Below are 18,710 nucleotides of genomic sequence, written 5' to 3' on the forward strand. Positions count from 1 at the left end.
CAGTTCTGAAGAGAAACTGAAATATAGAGACAGGATCAGAAACTTAGTAGGAGTCTCAAGAGTGTAGTGGTATGACCTTTGAAGTAGAAGAGGAGGCAGATAGTCTGTCTTTGGATTTAGGTGAGAGTAGTTTGGATGTTGTGAGGGGCAGGGAGAGGATGGGGCTGCAGTCTAGGGTAATGCTTTTTTCAAGTCAAGTTCATCTAGAGTAAAGGAGGAAGCCTGTTTTCACTGAAATTGATGACAGAGGAGCCTGATAGTTTGATCTCACACCCAACCCAGAGGAACTTTGATAAGATAAGTTGTTTTTTTTTTTTTTAAAGAAAGATCCAGAAATAAACTAAGAGAAATTGTTACCCCCACCAGTGCTCTTTGTAGCTCCCATCTGGCTTTAATATCCTATCTTGGAAGCTCATTTCCAGAGAATTTGCCTCATTCAGGCTCTCCCCCTCTCTGTCAGAGTGTAACCTTTTGAAAGTAGAGATGACACCATGTTTACATTGCCATATATATATATATATATATATATGTATATATATATATATATATACATATATATGTGTGTGTGTGTGTGTATGATCAGAGACAAGAGAAAGGAAGAAAGGAAATGAACATTTATTAAGCTCCTACTATGTGTTAGCACATTTATAAATATCTCATTTGATCTTCATAGCAGTGTTGGGAAGTAGGGCTATTATTACCCCTGTTTTACAGTCTATGAAACTGAAGCTGACAGAGATGAGGATCACATAGCTAGTAAGTGACAGAGACTAGTTTTGAGACTGGACCCCAGATCCAATGCTCTATGCACTGTGCCACCTATATGATTTTAAGGGCATCTAGATCACCCCTCAACTTCAATCCAAAATCCTTTCTAAAACATTTTAATGATTAGTCAGGCGCTCTTTCCAAGAAGGAGGATTTTGCAACCTCAGGTAGCAATCCAAATTCCCTGTCTAAATATGTGTGACTGTGATAGCTCCAAATAATTTACATTGTACCTTGGATAGGAAGCAGTTTATAGATGAAGAATATCTGTGCTGTCCTGAAAATTTATTTGTACTCTGCACTTTGTTGCCTATCTATATTATACATATAGATCTATCCCAGTACAATGTAAAGAACACTGACCCTAGAATGAGAGGGTCTGAGTTCACACCCTAATTTTGGTACTTTCTATCTATGTGAATTCCCCCATAATAAAGTATAATTAAAAAAATAATTACACATGAAACTATAAATCTATTATATACAACTTTTGATTCTTTTAAAACATGTAATAAAGTTATGTAAATTTATTTTCCCCTCCTTTTTTCTTCCCTATCCCTACCCTAGAGAGGGCTAGGATTAGACTCAAATATGTATATAAGCATATATACATATACTGATAGTATATTCTACACATTCTTTTATTTTTCAGTTCCTTCTTTAGATGCAGATAGCATCTTCCTTCATATGGTCTTTGTAGCTAATTTGGGTATTTATAATAAGTCAACATGACTCATTATCTCAAGATTGTTCTTATAACAATATTGCTGTTACTGTATACAATTGCCTGGGTTCTACTCATTTCAATATTCACTATGTTTTTTTTTGAGAACATTGAGCTCATCATTTATTACAAAACAGTAGTATTACATTAAAATCATATACCACAGCTTGCTTAGTTATTACCCAATTCTTAGGCATCCTCCCAATTTCCACTTGGTCACCACAAAGACAGATGCCATAAATATTTTAGAATATAGTTCTTTAAAGTTCATGAAGCACTTTCTTCACAACAACTCTTTGAGACATATGATACAATATCATTCCCATTTAATAATGAGAAATATTGCGATCTTTAGGAAATATCTATTTCAATCGTAGGTCATCGGCAAATGATAGCAAAATACTGAAGATGAAGCCCTACCAAGAAGGTGATGGAATCAAAATGAAGAATTTTGACCATGGACATTTGGGAATTTATTTGCTGGATTATGCATATTTTTCATGAAGATTTATTTAAATTTTTTTTCCATTGATCCAATTGGGAGGGGATGTGAAAAGAAGAGATAATAAATTTATGTAAGATAAATAAAATGATGAAAACCTTTGAAGAAAAAATGTACTAGCAAAATAAGACTCAGTATAATCAGTAAAAAAATCATTACATATGTAATTATATATTTTTAATATGATATAATATATTATACAAATATCAAGTATAAATATATGTTAAATAATATATGATATATTTGTATAAATAAATGTATTTGTACAAGGCTATATTTTATTAATAAAAATCTTTAAAAACATTTTAGAACATAGTAGCTAGTTATTTCTTGAATTAGATTATTTCAGAGTTGAAAATAAATTTAAAATCTTTAGATAAATATATGAATGACAGAACTATACTCTGCTATTAGAATAAACTGAAAATACTCTGAAATATTTTGAATTATGCTCCTAATTTATGAAACTGGTTCCAAGTCATTTTTTTTGTAACAAATATCGTTTATTGCTTTAGGAGGTGACAAAATATGTTTCCTTTACTTCCTTAATAATTAAAGCCGCCTTGTTCATACTTCACAACTGAAGTTGTGCTGCCCTCTAGTGGCTCCTTATAACCCAGCACTATTTTCCAAACCTCTTGTGAGGAGGGAGATTGTAAAGGTGAATAGACCACTATACCTCTCCCTTTTCCACTTTGTCATTAGGGTTCACATCCTTTCCATTTCTTCCTCTAATAAAATCCAGAGAATCTCCATAGAAAGAGACTTATGCTTAGATACTACAATGCATACATTAGAGGCAAGCATGTATAAGATATCCAAAAATTTAGAATCCTTTGCTAACTTGTTACCTTTATTGTACCCTGCTCTTGTCAGGTCCTCAGTCTGAAGCACTGCACATTGGTGAAAGTGGTCCTACAAGAAAAAAGAAAATACATTTGTGTATTTGTATTTCATTTGTGTTTATATAAATGTATCTGTCTTTGTCCAAAAGTCATCATGACGTGAACTTGATTGGGTTCTGGATGGCTGTTCCTGTAAAGGATTCTTCCAGATTATAAAGGCATCAGATATGGGGAGCAAATTGTTGATTGAAAGTCAGTTCAGGTAAGCTCAAATAGGCTCATCATGAGATGAATATTTTGGTCACAGTTAGTTTACTAGTTAATGTTTATATGATACTTTGAGATTTACAAATTGTGTTTGTAAATATCTCATTGATCATCCCCCTTGGTGGGGTAAGGTGAGAAAATGGAGGTATATGGGAGTAAAATGACTTGCCCAAGGTTACATAGCTAGTAAGTGTCTAAGGCCAGATTTCTGGTCTTCCTTATTTCAAGTCTAGCATTTTGTTTATTATACCACTTAGCTGTCTCATGAAAATATCTACCTACCCTGAAGAAAATGAAAATATTGAGAGAAAAATATAAAATACTGAAAGAAATACAAGCCACAAAGAAATAGCAAAATCATTCCTGCCCTCAGGGCGCTTATAGAACTATATACTTTGTAAGGGGTGGCTAAGTGGCTCAGTGGATAGAGCACTGGCCCTGGAGTCAGGAGTACTTGAGTTCAAATCTGACCTCAGACACTTAATAATTATCTAGTTGTGTGGCCTTGGGCAAGCTACTTAACCCCAATGCCTTGCAAAAAAAAAAAAAAAAACTAAAAAGAAAAGAACTATATACTTTGTAATAGTAATAATATTTGTCCTTCATTCTAGAAGAGGACCATGACAGCGAGGTGATCCTGTGACAAGCACATGAACTGGGTTTGAGTGAGGAGGTACTGTGCTGTCACCAGCCTCATTTTCTCTTCTGGAGCCATCTGATTTCATTGGTCAGATATAAATCAAGATGCCTGTAGATGGCCCTGGATACAAGATAACCAGGGTTAAGTGACCTACCCAAGGTCAAACCAGGTAGTAAGTGAGAAGTGTCTGAGGTTGGATTCAAACTCTTGTCTTCCTTACTTCTAGACCAGTGCTCTATCCACTGCACCACCTAATTACTTTACATATTTGATAAACATTAGAGTCCTATCACATGCATATGAGAACTTCTATTGATTCCTGATTACTCAGTAAGTCAGGTTAGTTTGACAGATAGAGAGCCAGCCTGGGAGACAGTATAAAACATGTCTTCCAGTCCCTTTTTGGATTCATATTGATTATTTGATCATTGAAAAGTCACTTAATCACTTATTGTCTCCCAGTCAGCTCTCTAATCTCAGTCAAAAATTCAGATGTGTACAGGTACAGATGTGAACTGGTAGGGTCATCCTTCTTACTGAGAGTTTCCTACATCAGTGAAATCAGAGATATGAACTCTGCCCCTATTCCCTACAAAGAAAAAACCAAACCAAACCATCCTGGATATAGGCATATTGCTTCTTTTCTTTCTTTTTAAAAGAGTTTTATGCCATCTTAACCTCAACTCCTTCTTCTTCCCCAAGGCTATGCAGGGATAAATTGATTTGAAAAGTTAGATGAGGAAAGAAATATTCAGGCGCCTTTCCATGATGATCCTGCTGCCAAATTCAGGCTTGCAGTGTGATACCCTGATAGGGGTGGACTACCCTGATAGGGTGCTATTGTACTGACATGTTGGTGATTGCAAGTAGACTTGAAGAAGAAAATATTGTCCCTTTGTCGGGACCATCCTGCACAACCGTCTCAAGGGGAAACATATCCTTCTCTGCCCTATTCTTCCCCCCCATGTCAGTACCCTAGGACAAAACCTGATTGCCATGTACTACTTATGGCCACACGTTGCTGTATTGGTTTATACATTTATAGTGCTTGCTCTATATCCAGGTTGCAGGCTAGATAGTGGAGATCCAATTTGCTTCACATGAGGAGCAGCTATAAGTAACAGTGACAAGAGAGTAGAGAGTTGAAATCTATTATTTCTTTATTCAGTTTTTAGATAGAAACTGATTAATTCATATTTAAATGAACACTTCTTTCTTTTCTTGTAACAGATTCTAGCTTGCATTCTAGGTAGATGTTAGCTAGGGGAGTGGGAGTGGTACCCTTCACATTGCCTTCATGGGGGAGGGGGAAACTGGTTACTTGGTAGATTATTATAGGTTGGGCTCTTCCATCCTATTCCATGAACAAAAACAAAGAGTAATCAGAAAAAAATCAGAGGTTGTTGACAGCAAGAGGACAGTCCAGGCTGAGAAAAACTTTTTCTTCTCCAGAATCCCCTGAGGTCCCAAGTTCATTTCCTATTTCTAGAATTTCAGATTCAATTTCTGCATTGGCCATTTGAGGATTAGGCTTATTAGAAACATGAATCAATTCTTTTGTGAAAACTCAATTGTTCATATTCTTTTACACACTCAAAGGGGGACTCAAATGGTTCATCTTGATCCTCTGGATAGTTCTAGGCTAAAATTTATTTTTATTGGTTTCTTTTGTTTTTATATGCCTCTAATTTGTTTAAAAATCTATTTTATCTTATTTTAAAAATAATATATTTTTCTATTTCCCACTTCTCAATGTCCAACCCATTAAAATAAGAAATAAAAGGAGAAAGAAATGAACCCTTATAACTAATATGCCTTGACCAGAAATTCTAGATCTTGAGTTGGAAACTTATAGAATTGAGGTTTAAAACTCAGTTTTTTTGCTTATCAGTCCTGTACTGGGTAAAGACAACTGCATGTAGTATTTAGGCCTATTTTTCTGTTTCTATGGGGATTCTCTGGATTTTATTAGAGAAAGAGAGATAGAAAACCAGTCCAGTATCTTTTCCTCAAAAACTCAGGGAAGTCATGAAGAGTTGGACACAATTGAATGACTTAACAATAACAAATGGAAATTTAACTTCATTATGCAAAGATTAAATATCTATGAACTAATGATAGAAAAGTGGAAGAATTCTCTAATGAGTATGGGCTTAAGTGCTTATTTCTGCTTGGCTAGTTTCACAAGTTCATACAATTCCTTCACTAAGAATTAGTACTAGGGGCGGCTAGGTGGTGCAGTGAATAGAGCACTGGCCTTGGAGTCAGGAGTACCTGGGTTCAAATCCGACCTCAGACATTTAATAATTACCTAGCCGTATGGCCCAGGGCAAGCCACTTAACCTCATTGCCTTGAAAAATCAAAAAAGAAAAAAAGAATTAGTATTACTTTTCACAGAGAAGTAGAATTAAGTGATAGGTCATTTGCACTTTGTAAATAAGGGCACCACCTTCACCCTCCTAGGATGTGCAAACTACCAGGGTTAGTGTGACCTTGGACTAAGTGCTAGCTGGTGGTTAAATACATTTCTCTCAGCTCTAGGAAACAATTCTGTAAACTCAGAAATTTTAAGATGTTTCAGTGAGATAAACTGTAGGCATTTTGATGAATTCTTTATAGATAGCTATAGAAGACCATGAAAAAAATGAGATGGGCAATCAGCCTTAGGAGTTACTTGGCATGATAAATCCCTATTGGTGAATTCTTTTAGAATCTCTATTTAAAAGGAAGGGTCATGCTACATTGCATTTTGTCACAAAATAGCAGATGCCTTCTCCCTCTCTTCCTTTAGTCTCTTGCTTCCATCATTGTGTTCTTCTCAACATTTTTATTTTGAGAAAGAATCCAGAACAGTCATACTTCATTTTCTGGATTTTTCTATCATATTCCTTCATTAGTACCTTAATTTCTCCACTTTCCCAATCTCTTTAGTTTTTTTTTAAATCTTTCTCCATGTGAATGTAAGTTCCCTATGGGTAGATGTTATTTTGCTCTTGTCTGTGCTGTTGGCAAAACTGGTGGCTATATATAGGGACAAAGACTCCTTAGATCAAGATCACCAAGTTTCCTGTTACTTTGCTCTTGAATGGACTGAAGGCAATGAAGTATTGGAAAATATTGAACAACTGACTCTAGGGTGGTTGGATGGCAATGTATTCACAATACACTTTAAAACAATCTGGACTATAAATAATTTCTCTAAACTTTCTTTAGCCTAGAAATAAGTGAATCATAAAAATAAAAATAGTGAAAATAAATAACAAATAAATCAATCCCTGATAGGAAACATTTACCAATTTCTTAGGTGCAAAATCTCCCTGAAAATTTAATAATCAGCTCTTGAGAACATTGTTTGGGTTAGTATCAGCATATCCCTACTTCTAAGGCATCACTCCATTCTTTCCATGATGGGATGGGCAACCCTTGCTGCCTTCCTGCTGTTCTCTGTTGAAAATTTTTATTGCTGCTACTGAAGTCAAAGGTAGGTATGGCAAAGCATAAGTTGAAAGAGATACTGGAGTGTTTCAGTGATGGAATGAATATTAGACCCACAGTAGTGTTGGTAAGAGAGACAGCTTCTAACACCTGTTACTTCCCCTATTTCTTCTGTTTTCAGAGCTGATTTATAGGTTTGGTGTGGGAGTGATGGGAGTAGGGGCATGAAGGTAATGTGATGGGGGGGGGGAGAGAAGCAAATTGCCTCACATTTTTGCTGCATAATAGTTCCTATATGTTTCCACTAAACTATGTGACCACTGATAACTCAAGCATCTAAATCAGGTCAACTGATAGCAGATTTTCCAGATTCAGGGCAGGTGAAAAGCCACTAAGAAAACTAATTGAGATTTCTCCATAATTTTATATTTGAGTGATATTCCTTTATCACATCCCCTAGGCTGTTTCAAAACCTATCACTAAGAGCAATTAAAGTTGCTCAGCCTTGCTCATGGTAGGAGCAATGCTTTGTAGATGAATGTTCTTGTTTTTTTCAATCTTTTTTTTTTTTTGGCTAGGCAGTGGGGTTAAGTGGCTTGCCTAAGGCCACAAAACTAGGTAATTATTAAGTGTCTGAAGCTGCATTTGAACTCAGGTCCTCCTGACTGCAGGGCCTGTGCTCTATCCACCGTGCCACCTCGCTGCCCCATGAATGTTCTTGTTGAACAGTACAAATACCATGAGAAAGCACATACTGTGCCACTGATAATCTATGAGAAAATCACTTTGCTAGTATCTTGAGGTTAGTGCCGCCTGGTGGACAATGTTCATATTAAATAAATGTATGAAGTGACTGCCTTTTGTGCAGACTTGCAGAAGAAAAGATACCAGCCAAACCAGGGAGCTATTTCTATTATAGCACCTGGAATGGCTGGTTCTTATTCTTTGTTATCAAAGAAGACCAAACTGACATCACTATATTTGAAACAATTTACAGTGTGTCCAACTGTGGCGGATCAGACCAATATGAGCTCTACCACAGGTTGGGCACAAATGGTCCTTGTGAACACCTGGGGTGGGTACCCTAAAGGTATGTATCTCCCATTTCCTTTGAGTTCCTTCAATTCAACCTTGCTCATAGAACACAGTACCCTCTCTGATGAGGGCACACTGTGCTGGGCAGTCCTGTGCCAGTGTCTCCCGTACTGCATAATCAATTCCACGGTTCTTAAGAGAGACCTTCAGGGTATCTGGGTATCACTTCTTCTGACCCACTGTGAGTGCTTGCCCTTTGTGAGTTCTTAAAATAGTCTTTTGGACAAGTGTACACTTGGCATTCTAACAATATGTCCAACCCATCGTAGTTGCACTTTCTGTATTAGAGTTTGAATGTTTGGCAGTTTAGCTGGAGAAAGGGCCACAGCAGTTTTCCAATTTTTTATTCTTTGCAACAAAAGTTGGTGCAGAAGTTACAATGCCCCTCCAGAATTAGGAGTTTTATCTGTAACATTAGTCTAACAAGTTTTTGTAGCATGTCCAGATTACTTGAAATGGAAGCAGTCAGATGGGAGACATCAACTACCAGTTTATTAAATTCTGCATTCTTCTACCATGTGCTTGGGAGTAGCCTCTTTTCATTGGTTGCCTAGCTGGAACAGTTTGCATTTTTAAAATGATGATATTGGGAAAAGTAGCTCTCTTTGTACTTTGTACTCAACAAGTCTGCAGAAAAGGCAGTCGTTCATTCATTTATTTGGTAATCAAACACTTGCTACTTGACTCAGGACTCAGGTTTATACTCTCACTTTCATTCCCAATCTAGTCTTTCTTACTTTTTCTCTTTTTTTCCTTTTTTCCTTCCTTCCTTCCTTTCTTTCTTTCTTTCTTTCTTTCTTTCTTTCTTTCTTTCTTTCTTTCTTTCTTTCTTTCTTTCTTTCTTTCTTCCTCTTTTCTTCTTTCTTTCTTTCTCTTTTTCTTCTTTCTTTCTCTCTCTTTTTCTTCTTTCTTTCTCTCTCTTTTTCTTCTTTCTCTTTCTCTTCTTTCTTTCTCTTTTCTTCTTTCTCTTTTTCTTCTTTCTTTCTCTTTTCTTCTTTCTTTCTTTCTCTTTCTCTTCTCTCTTTCTTTCTCTTTTTCTTCTTTCTTTCTTTCTCTTTTTCTTCTTTCTTTCTTTCTTTCTTTCTCTTTTTCTCCTTTCCTTCTTTTTCTTTCTTTCTCTTTTCTCCTTTCTTTCTTCCTTCCTTCCTTTCCTTTTCTTTCTTTCTTTCCCCTCAAGTCTACCAATTGCCTTTACATCCAAAAAGGTGAAGACTGAAGTTCACCTACAAAACAGGATCCATACATTCACCTGGCTGCAAAGGAAAGGGCTGCCTTTCCTCCTCTTCTTTTTTTAGGCCCTGACAAATAGACTTGGAGTTTTTTGTCTTCTTTTCTTGGTCATTTTCAGTTTTAGGCATAGGAGGGGGGAATCCTTGGACCCAGGATTGAGATATGGGAAACTTGGAGGTCAGATTCTAGAGTAGATATTGCTACAGGTCATTACCCTGAGAAGTGAGGGAACTGGGATCTGAGCCCAAGGGGGCTTTGGGTTTGAATTTGGTAGTTTGAATTTGGTATTATGAACCCCTTCCCAGAAATTGAAGTGATGGAGAGGGGTGAGTTATAAATACCTCCAGGTGTTGGGAAGGATGTTTGCATGTTTCTTCTTCCTATGCCTCTGAAATAAATATTCCTTTGCAAAAAAAAAAAAAAAGAAAGAAAGCTAATCTGTTAAGGGATTAAATGAAACTGGGCTCAGGGGATCCCTGCAATTTAGAGAATACCATTGGTTTGGGCTGGAGCCAATGGCAGAGAGATTGGACACCCCAGAACTCCTTTAAGCTTGCTGGAGGGATAAAAGGTCAAATATTTTGCCTTTAGGCAGCATGGACTATTGTTACATTAGTTGTTAGGGAACTGAAGCCTCATTCAGTTCTTTGAGACCTAACCCTTTGATAAGATGAGTCAGACAGAACATAGTCAGCCTATACAAAAATCAGTTGACCCTCTTTCTTGTTCTGACCTCTTCTTTAGAATCTTTGTCAAGAGCCCTGGTCAAATGTCTCCTACTGCAAAACCGCAAACCTCACTGCCTGAGTTTCCGCTTCTTGAGACTTCCTTCCACTTACTGTCTGATCCTATGACATCATTGGCTGACTGCTGACTAGAAAGATATATCATCTTTATCCAAGAGAAAGGTTGCATGTACAAAATTATAATTTTGGTGATGTCCATTGTAGCATGAGCACACCATCTTCTTTAAGACTCCTTTAGCTTGAAATCTCTCCATTTTTCATGGCTTCCTCTTCTGTCTCAGTTCTTTAGTATTTGTTCCTTCTGAGAAACTCTTGATCTTGACTAGGTCCCTGGGTTACAAGCTCATTTTCATTCCCAATCTTCTCTCTCTCTCTCTCTCTCTCTCTCTCTCTCTCTCTCTCTCTCTCTCCCCTCGCCCTCTCTCTCTTTTTCATTCTTTCTCTCTTTTTCTTTCTTTTTTCTTTCTCTTTCTTTCTTTCTCTTTCTATCTTTCTCTTTCTTTTTCTTTCTTTCTCTTTCTTTCTTTCTCTCTTTCTTTCTTTTTCTTTCTTTCTCTCTCTCTCTCTTTCTATCTCTCTTTCTTTCTTTCTTTCTCTCTCTATTTCTTTCTTTTTTCTTTTTCTTTCTTTCTCTCTTTCTTTCTCTCTTTCTCTTTCTTTCTTTTTCTTTCTTTCTCTTTGTTTCCCTCTCTCTTTCTCTCTCTCTCTTTCTCTCTCTCTTTCTCTCTCTATCTTTCTCTTTCTTTCTTTCTCTCTCTCTACCTTTTTCTTTCTCTCTCTTTCTTTCTCTCTCTTTCTCTCTCTCTTTCTCTTTCTTTCTCTCTCTCTTTCTCTCTCTCTCTTTCTTTCTCTCTCTCTCTCTTTCTCTCTCTTTCTTTCTTTTTTTCTTTTTCCTTCCTTCCTTCCTTCCTTCCTTCCTTCCTTCCTTCCTTCCTTCCTTCCTTCCTTCCTTCCTTCCTCCATTCTTTCTTTCCCCTAATGTCCATCAATTACTTTAATTACTGTTCCCTGTAGATTACCCTGTAGATTATGTGACAACACCCACAATCTCCTTTCTCTATGTCTGAAACACAGTTGTCAGGCCATTTGCTGTAATTCCCCTTTAGATTATCTGACAACACCCACAATCTCTTTTCTCTATGCATGAAACACAATTGCAGGCCATTTGCTGTCTTATTATCTTGGATCCCAGAGCTCTCAGTATTGCAACAATTGGAACAGAATTCCAAGAAGAATTTGCAACATTTATGGTCAATAAACATCTGGGTTTGACATAGCACATAGTCAGCACCTTAGGTTTTTTTTTAAGTCAGCACCTTAGTTTATGACAGTTTATGATGACTCCCCAGATTGTTTCACCAGTCAGATGTAAGATCTTTGTTCGAGAAACTTTAAAATGTTCATATACCTCCTTTGTTCTTCCTTTGAGACTTCTACTTACTGTTTGATCCTATGACACCATTGGATGACTGCTGAGTAAACAGATGTATCATCTTTATCCAGGAGAAAGGTTGCATGTACAAAATTATGAGGAGTCCTAGGGACTCCTCAGACCTCAGTCACCTACTATAATTTATCTACTGCTTGCTATAAAACACTATCTCACAAGGGCTTCCTTCAGGAGTTCAAGAGAAAGTTTTCAGCACTTTTAAAGACTGTCGATAAATTCTCGGGCATTGATAGGAGCAAGATACCATGCAAAATTCTGCCAGTCCTCGACATTGGATGAGGTTTCATCATGAAATATTACAACACTACTAGGGAAAAAAAGACATCTTGTCTCTGAGTTTCTTCTTGGCTGCAGACCAATCTGTCTGTGATATTCTCCACCTTTCTTTGATATGTCAAACTTCCCCAGTGAATTTTTAATATAAAAGGAACAATCCCACCTGCAAATACTGTTAGCAACATTGTCAGCAGTAGTTAAGAGGAGTTACTTACAAAGGCAACTAGGTGATTTAGAGAATAGAGGCACTGGGTCTGGAATCAGGAAAAACCGAGTTCAAATACAGCCTTCAATGCTCAATAGCTACATGACCCTGGAAAGTAACTTTTCGTTTAATACCCTGGAGAATACAACTAGGTGGAATAAGGAAAAACTGAGTTCAAATACAGCCTCAGACGCTCAATAGCTGTATGACCCTGAGCAAGTCATTTTTGCCTTAATACACTGGAAAAGGAAATGGCAAACCATTCCAGAATCTTTGCTAAGAAAAAGCAAGAATAGTAATGAGGTCTATGGGATCAAAAAGAATTGGAAGAGCCTGAATACCTAACTAAATCCAAGTCCCTCATATATAGATAAAAAGTAACAAAAACTAGATTTGAAGTCATGTCTTCTGACTCCAAGTCCAAAGCTTATTCCATTGTGCTATTCTGTTTCATTTTAAATAGGGGCTCATAAGTTCTCAGGTTTGAAGGTGGAACAGATCATAGAATTCCAGAGATGTAGTTATTTTAGAAAATTAATACTTTATTTCTCTAGAACTAATCTGTTTCCTTGATACTATTTAAGTTTTTCCAAAAAAGATCTCAGTGTCTGCTCTGTAATGACACATTGTTCCATTGAAATACCCTGCTCCACTGAAATGACCTTTTGACCTACCCCTTTTGCTAAATCTAAAAAGCTGACTATATAAAATTCTTTTCCCCTGTAATTATTCACACTTACCCGTTTCTTTAGATCATCTTTTTCTTTTTTTTTTTGTCAAGAGAAGAAAGTTGTAAAAAACCTTTTTTTCTTCAGTGTTCTCCAGAGATAGATGGTCCAATTGCAGTAGTTCAAGAAAGTAAAATCTTTGAGGAATGTTGGGTCTAGGAATCTCAGGTGGGAGCCACACTGCTTTCTCTTAAAACAGAAGCAAACTTAGTGAAAAGTTTCAAAATAGCAGGAGTTAAAAATGATTGAATGATTCAATTTCCTCTTCCTTATCCTGTACAACATTGATGGCATGTTCTCTCTCTCTCCCCCCCCCGCCCTGTCTTTCTGTCTCTGTCTCTCTCTCTCTCTCCCTCTCCCTCTGTCTCTCTCTGTCTGTCTGTCTGTCTCTCTCTCTCTCATTTTGTGTCTGTGTCTCTTTGTATCTCTATCTCTGTCTCAGTATCTTTGTCTCTCATTCTCTTTGCCTTTCTGTCTCTGTCTCTATTGGAAGTCACTGGCACCACGAGGCTCTATTTCTTAGTAGTCATTGACAAGATGTAGGGTCAGGATAGATAGTAGAGACTCTTTGGAGGGACATCCTCTCTCTAGAATGCACATATGCATGGATACATTTGATTTTGTACTTGAGGAAATTCCTATTATTGTTTGGTGTTAATGACATCATAAGAGTCTTAAAGGAAATGACTTACTTTTAATGACAGAAGGATTGTATTTTATCATAAGGATCACTTTTTGAGGAAAAAGAAATAGTATTATTGATTTTTCTTAAAAATAAAAAAGGCAGCAGTAGTCTGTGGAAAAGTGGACACAGAAGTATTTAATTCCCTCTCTGTCCTTATTGGCAATGAGATCTTGGCCAAGTCACTTCACTTCTTAAATCTCAGCTTTCTCATTTGTAGAATGAGGTTAATAAAATGTATAACACTATATAATAATATAATACCTTCCAGGAGGCAGAAGGATCAATTAAAATTTATATTTATGAATTGCAAGTTAGATGGCAGATCTTGTTATTATAATCAGTACCAGTGGAGAAAAATGAATGATTCTTCTGTTTCTTTCCATTTCAGTGATTAATTAGTTAAAATCTGTTCTGTATGTCTTGGATGTGCTGCATTATTAAAGTGATTGACTCAATTTTTAAAATTATTATTATTTGGATTTTTAATTTATGAAATAAAACAAACATTTCTAAAACAGTAGAATAAAAAGATGATTGTACATGAAATTGCCATCCCTTTTAAATATATAATAAAGTGTTATTACATAACTTTATTTTTTTCTCCCTCCCTCCCATTCTTGAGACTTACTTGATTCTAAAGAATGAAATGTAAGGATGGTAAAATTCAGATAACAGAAGCTGGTTTCATTTACTGATGCTGGCCAAATGTCCATTTACCACAAAGAATCTGCCCACAGTATCTCAGAGTTAGAAGGACTTCCAGGATAAAGTCTTCATAAAGTCTTCACAAACCTTCAATAAGGGAGAACTCACAATACCAACAATTCCATTTTTGTACAATTCAGCATATTAGGAAGCTTTCCCCTTTATTGATTCTCAATTTGCTGCTTTATATCTTTTCCCTACTACTTTTATTCTAGTCCTTTGGGACAAAGCAGAAATAATTTCATTATTCTTTTATATGACAATTCTTTAGATATTTGAAAACTACAATTGTGTATTTTCTAAATCTTTTCTCCAGGATAAGCATCTCTGGTCTTTTTATATAGTCAGTAAATTTGAGACCGTTCTTCAACCTGGTTACTCTCTTCTAAACTGTTTCTAATTTATTAATATCCTTTCTAAAATGGAGAATTCAGAACTGATAGTAATATTACAGCTATGGTTTAACTAGGGTCAGTCTCCATTGGCCTTCAATTATATGTGTATATATGTTTTATATATCTATGTATATATTATATACATATACACACATTATATTTATATATATGCATGTGTTTATATATGTGTGCATACAGGCATGCATACATATGGCTATCTTATGAACTATTGAATCATACTGAACTTCACTCAACCTTTGAGCTACTTTTTTAGGTAAGCCTCTTTCTAGCTATATCTCAGGAAATTTATTTCTTGAACTCAAATTGTGATTTTATTCTATTTTTCCTTTTCTAACTTGTAATTTCATTAGTGCAGGAAACTGCTTTTATGTAAATTCTTCCCATCAGTACTAGCCTTCTATAACTTATCGTCTTGGGGAGCTGTGTAGGGACAATTAGAGTTTAAAGGACTACCCCATAATCATACTTCATTCCCTTTCATGGGCAAGTACTGATTTTGTTGGTCTCACCCTACACCCCCTGAATTCCTACAATTATTTTCTCATAGGATTAGGTCCTTCTGGCTATCAAGGAGCAGAGACTCAATCTTCAGGGCTTTCTATAGCATCTCAGGACAAGGTGGTAGAAAGCGTTGGGCTGTTCTATTATGTTACCATGTCCCCACTGGCTGCTGCTGCTCCTTAGAACTTCCAAGGGTACAATTTTGTACTTGAAAAGAGACCAGAAACCAGTCGTCCAATTGGGAGGTTGGTGTAATAGTATCAGAATGATAATAATCATGGTGATAACATGGGACTTTCTCAGGGAGCTGTCCTATCTGCCTGATAAGACCTACAGGCTCCATGTGTCTTTAGCCCTTCCTTGGTCTCACAGGAAGTATAAGGCCCTTTCCTATTGCTGGGGGCTTCAAATTGACTTTTGGGGAAGTTATAAAATAGAAAAACTTGCTGTAGCTCTTTAAGTTTCCTATTGAATTTCTTGATGATGATTTGGACCATTGAAAATTTTAAGTTTTTTCCTGTCAGCATAATTAATTGTATCAATAACAAACCTATCAGAAATCATATGATTCTATCAATAGACATCTATTCTATCAATAGCTGAGAAAGCTTTTGACAAAATACAGCACCCTTCCCTAATAAATACACTAGAGAGCATAGGAATAAATGAATTGTTCCTTAGAATAATAAGCAGTATCTATTTGAAACCATCAACAAGCATTATATGAAATGAGGATAGTCTAGAGGCATTTCCAAGAAGATTGGGGTGAAACAAGGATATCCACTGTCACCACTACTATTCAATATCATATTAGAAATGTTAGCTTCAGCAATATGAGAAGAAAAAGAAATTGAAGAAATTAGAATTAGGAAGGAAGAGACAAAAACTCTCATTCTTTGCAGATGACATGATGGTATACCTAGAGAATCCCCCAAAAATAATCTAAAAAACTACTAGAAATAATTAGAAACTTTAGCAAAGTTGCAGGATATAAAATGAACCCTCATAAATCCTCAACATTTCTATATATGACTAGCAAGATGCAGCAGAAAGAGTTAGAAAGAGAAATCCCATTCAAAGTAACCAGACAATATAAAATACCTGGGAGTCTACCTGCTAAGGTAGACTCAGAAACTTGTTGAAAACAATTACAAAACACCTCTCACACAAATAAAATCAGATTTAAATAACTGGGCAAATATCAACTGCTCATGGACAGGCTGAGCTAATATAATAAAAATGACAATTCTACCAAAATTAAACTACTTTTTTTAGTTCCCTACCAATCAAAATTCCAAAAAATTTACTTTAATGAGTTAGAAAAAGTTGTAAGTAAATTCATATGGAGAAATAAAAAATCGAGAATCTCCAGGGATTTAGTGAAAAAAGTGCAAAAGAAGGTGACTTAGCCCTACGTGATGTAAAATTATATTATAGATCATTGGTTCCTCTCAGTTTTCTTTACTCTGCTGTTCTAGGGTCTCTCTGTCCTGCCTTCTGCACCATCTCCCCTCCAGAAGGAGTTTTTTTCCCTGGCTCATCTCAGATGTAAACATTTCTAATTTTGGCTCTGCCTCTAGAAAACTTTTCTTGCCACCAAAAGGCCAAAATGATCTATTACCCCAAAATTTCCCATGATATTTTCCCTAGATTTGTCTATTGTATTTATTTCTTTCTTGTATTAGATTTTTAAAAAAAAATCTATACAAATATGTATATAAAAGCAGGTGAGGGAAAACTGCACCTAAAAGTTCTCAAGCAAGAGATCAACATAAGAAGATGTGACTTTTGCAAAGATTTCTTTTTTTTGCCAGTGGTAAATGGGTTATAGAGAAAAGAGACCAGAAGCCAGTCGTCCAATTGGGAGGTTGGTGTAATAGTATCAGAATGATAATAATCATGGTGATAACATGGGACAAGAAAATGGAGGAATGAAAGCATTGTCATGGTGTAGAATCATAATGACTTGACATCTAAATGGCCTTGTAGAATTGAAGAAGAAAGAGCCAATAATGACTTTGTGCAGCCATTTCCAAGTTAATGGACATCACTTTCCCCCCAATTCTTTGCTATAATAAAAAGTATTACTATAAATAGTTTATTGCATATAGATTCTTTCCTTCTATCTCTGATCCCTTTGGGGATCAGTCTACTAGTGGTATTGAGAAAGAGAGAGGAAAAGGAAGAGACTCTTGATCATATGATTTTCATTTGATGCATAACTACTCTCCTCCTAAGGTTACCCATGACATATTTGGACAATAATTTAGAGATGTGCTAAAAGACACATAGGGGACTAATAGCAAGATCATTGGGGTAAGCGATTGTGTGTAATTCTTCTTCCCTACACTGCCTCAGAACAATTAGAAATAAACTACATTTAAAAAAGAAAAACACCAATATCAATAGCAGTGAAAAGAAGGAAACAGCAATAAATTTCCATGAGGAGACAGGAAAATTTAGAAAAGAGTTTGAGGAAATGATCAAGCAAAGACACAGACCAAAACACAATGCAATGAAATACAACAGGGCTTGAGAATTCCAGGAGAAAACTAGAGAGGATATTGTTTCAATAATTCCACCTCCAATGCTTAACATGAGTAACCTTGGGCAAGTCAATTAACCTCCTAATTCTCCTGTCTGTAAATGATCCTTGAGGTCCCTTTTAGATGCAGACTTATAATTCTATGAATTATAATTTGAAATTGAAAAAAGAGAATGACTACCAAAACCTTATAAACTGAAGGAATTGAGGAATGAAATTTACACTGTTAATTAAAAAAAATTGGAAAGAAAACCTAAAACTTGGGATAAAGGCTTAAATAAGTTAGCAAAAGAATGGATATACTTGTGGGGATGGGGGGGGATAGAGATGAGAATTCAAAAGAAAAATAATCAATGAAACAACAGTAAATTTTGGAGTAAAATCAAAAGATGGCAAAATTAGAAGAAGCCATGATGAATCAACAAAGGAATTGATCTTAAAGATCAAGACAATTCCTTGCCCTACTAATCAAAATTCCAAAAAAATACTTTAATGAGTTAGAAAAAGTTATAAGTAAATTCATATGGAGAAATAAAAAGTCAAGAATTTCCAGGGATTTAATGAAAAAAAAGTACCAAAGAAGATGACTTAGCCCTACCAGATCTAAAATTATATTATAAAGCATCAGTCATCAAAACTGGTGTTGGCTAAGAAATAGAGTGGTGGATCAGTGGAATAGACTAGGTGCAATAGCAGAAAATGATTATAGAAATCTGCTGTTTTTGATAAACTCAAAGAATCAAGCTATTGGGATAAAAATTCTCTCTTTGATAAAAACTGTAGGGAAAATTTTAAGTTAGTATAGCAGAAACTTGGGTTAGACCAACACCTCACATCCTATACCAAGATAAGATCAAAATGATACAGAATTTAGACATAAAAAACAATATGGTAAGCAAACTAGGAGATCAAGGAATAGTTTACTTTTCAGATCTATGGAAGGGGA

General features: G+C 35.9%; 1 protein-coding gene across 4 annotated transcripts in view; it reads right to left on the reverse strand.

The window, feature by feature from the left end:
- Positions 1 to 13,123, reverse strand: part of LOC141506686 (granulocyte-macrophage colony-stimulating factor receptor subunit alpha-like) — a 62,229-nt gene extending 49,106 nt beyond the window's left edge. For all 4 annotated transcript variants that reach the window (XR_012473960.1, XR_012473959.1, XM_074213671.1 and 1 more), the window contains exons 1-2: positions 12,925 to 13,123; positions 2,846 to 2,909 (exon numbers count right to left, since the gene is read on the reverse strand). The gene's annotated coding sequence lies outside the window, so the exon portion shown is untranslated. The remainder of the gene's footprint in view (positions 1 to 2,845; positions 2,910 to 12,924) is intronic.
- Positions 13,124 to 18,710: the final 5,587 nt, after the last annotated feature.

The sequence above is a fragment of the Macrotis lagotis genome, chromosome 1 (assembly GCF_037893015.1).
Source record: "Macrotis lagotis isolate mMagLag1 chromosome 1, bilby.v1.9.chrom.fasta, whole genome shotgun sequence".
Classification (NCBI taxonomy): Eukaryota; Metazoa; Chordata; class Mammalia; order Peramelemorphia; family Peramelidae; genus Macrotis; species Macrotis lagotis.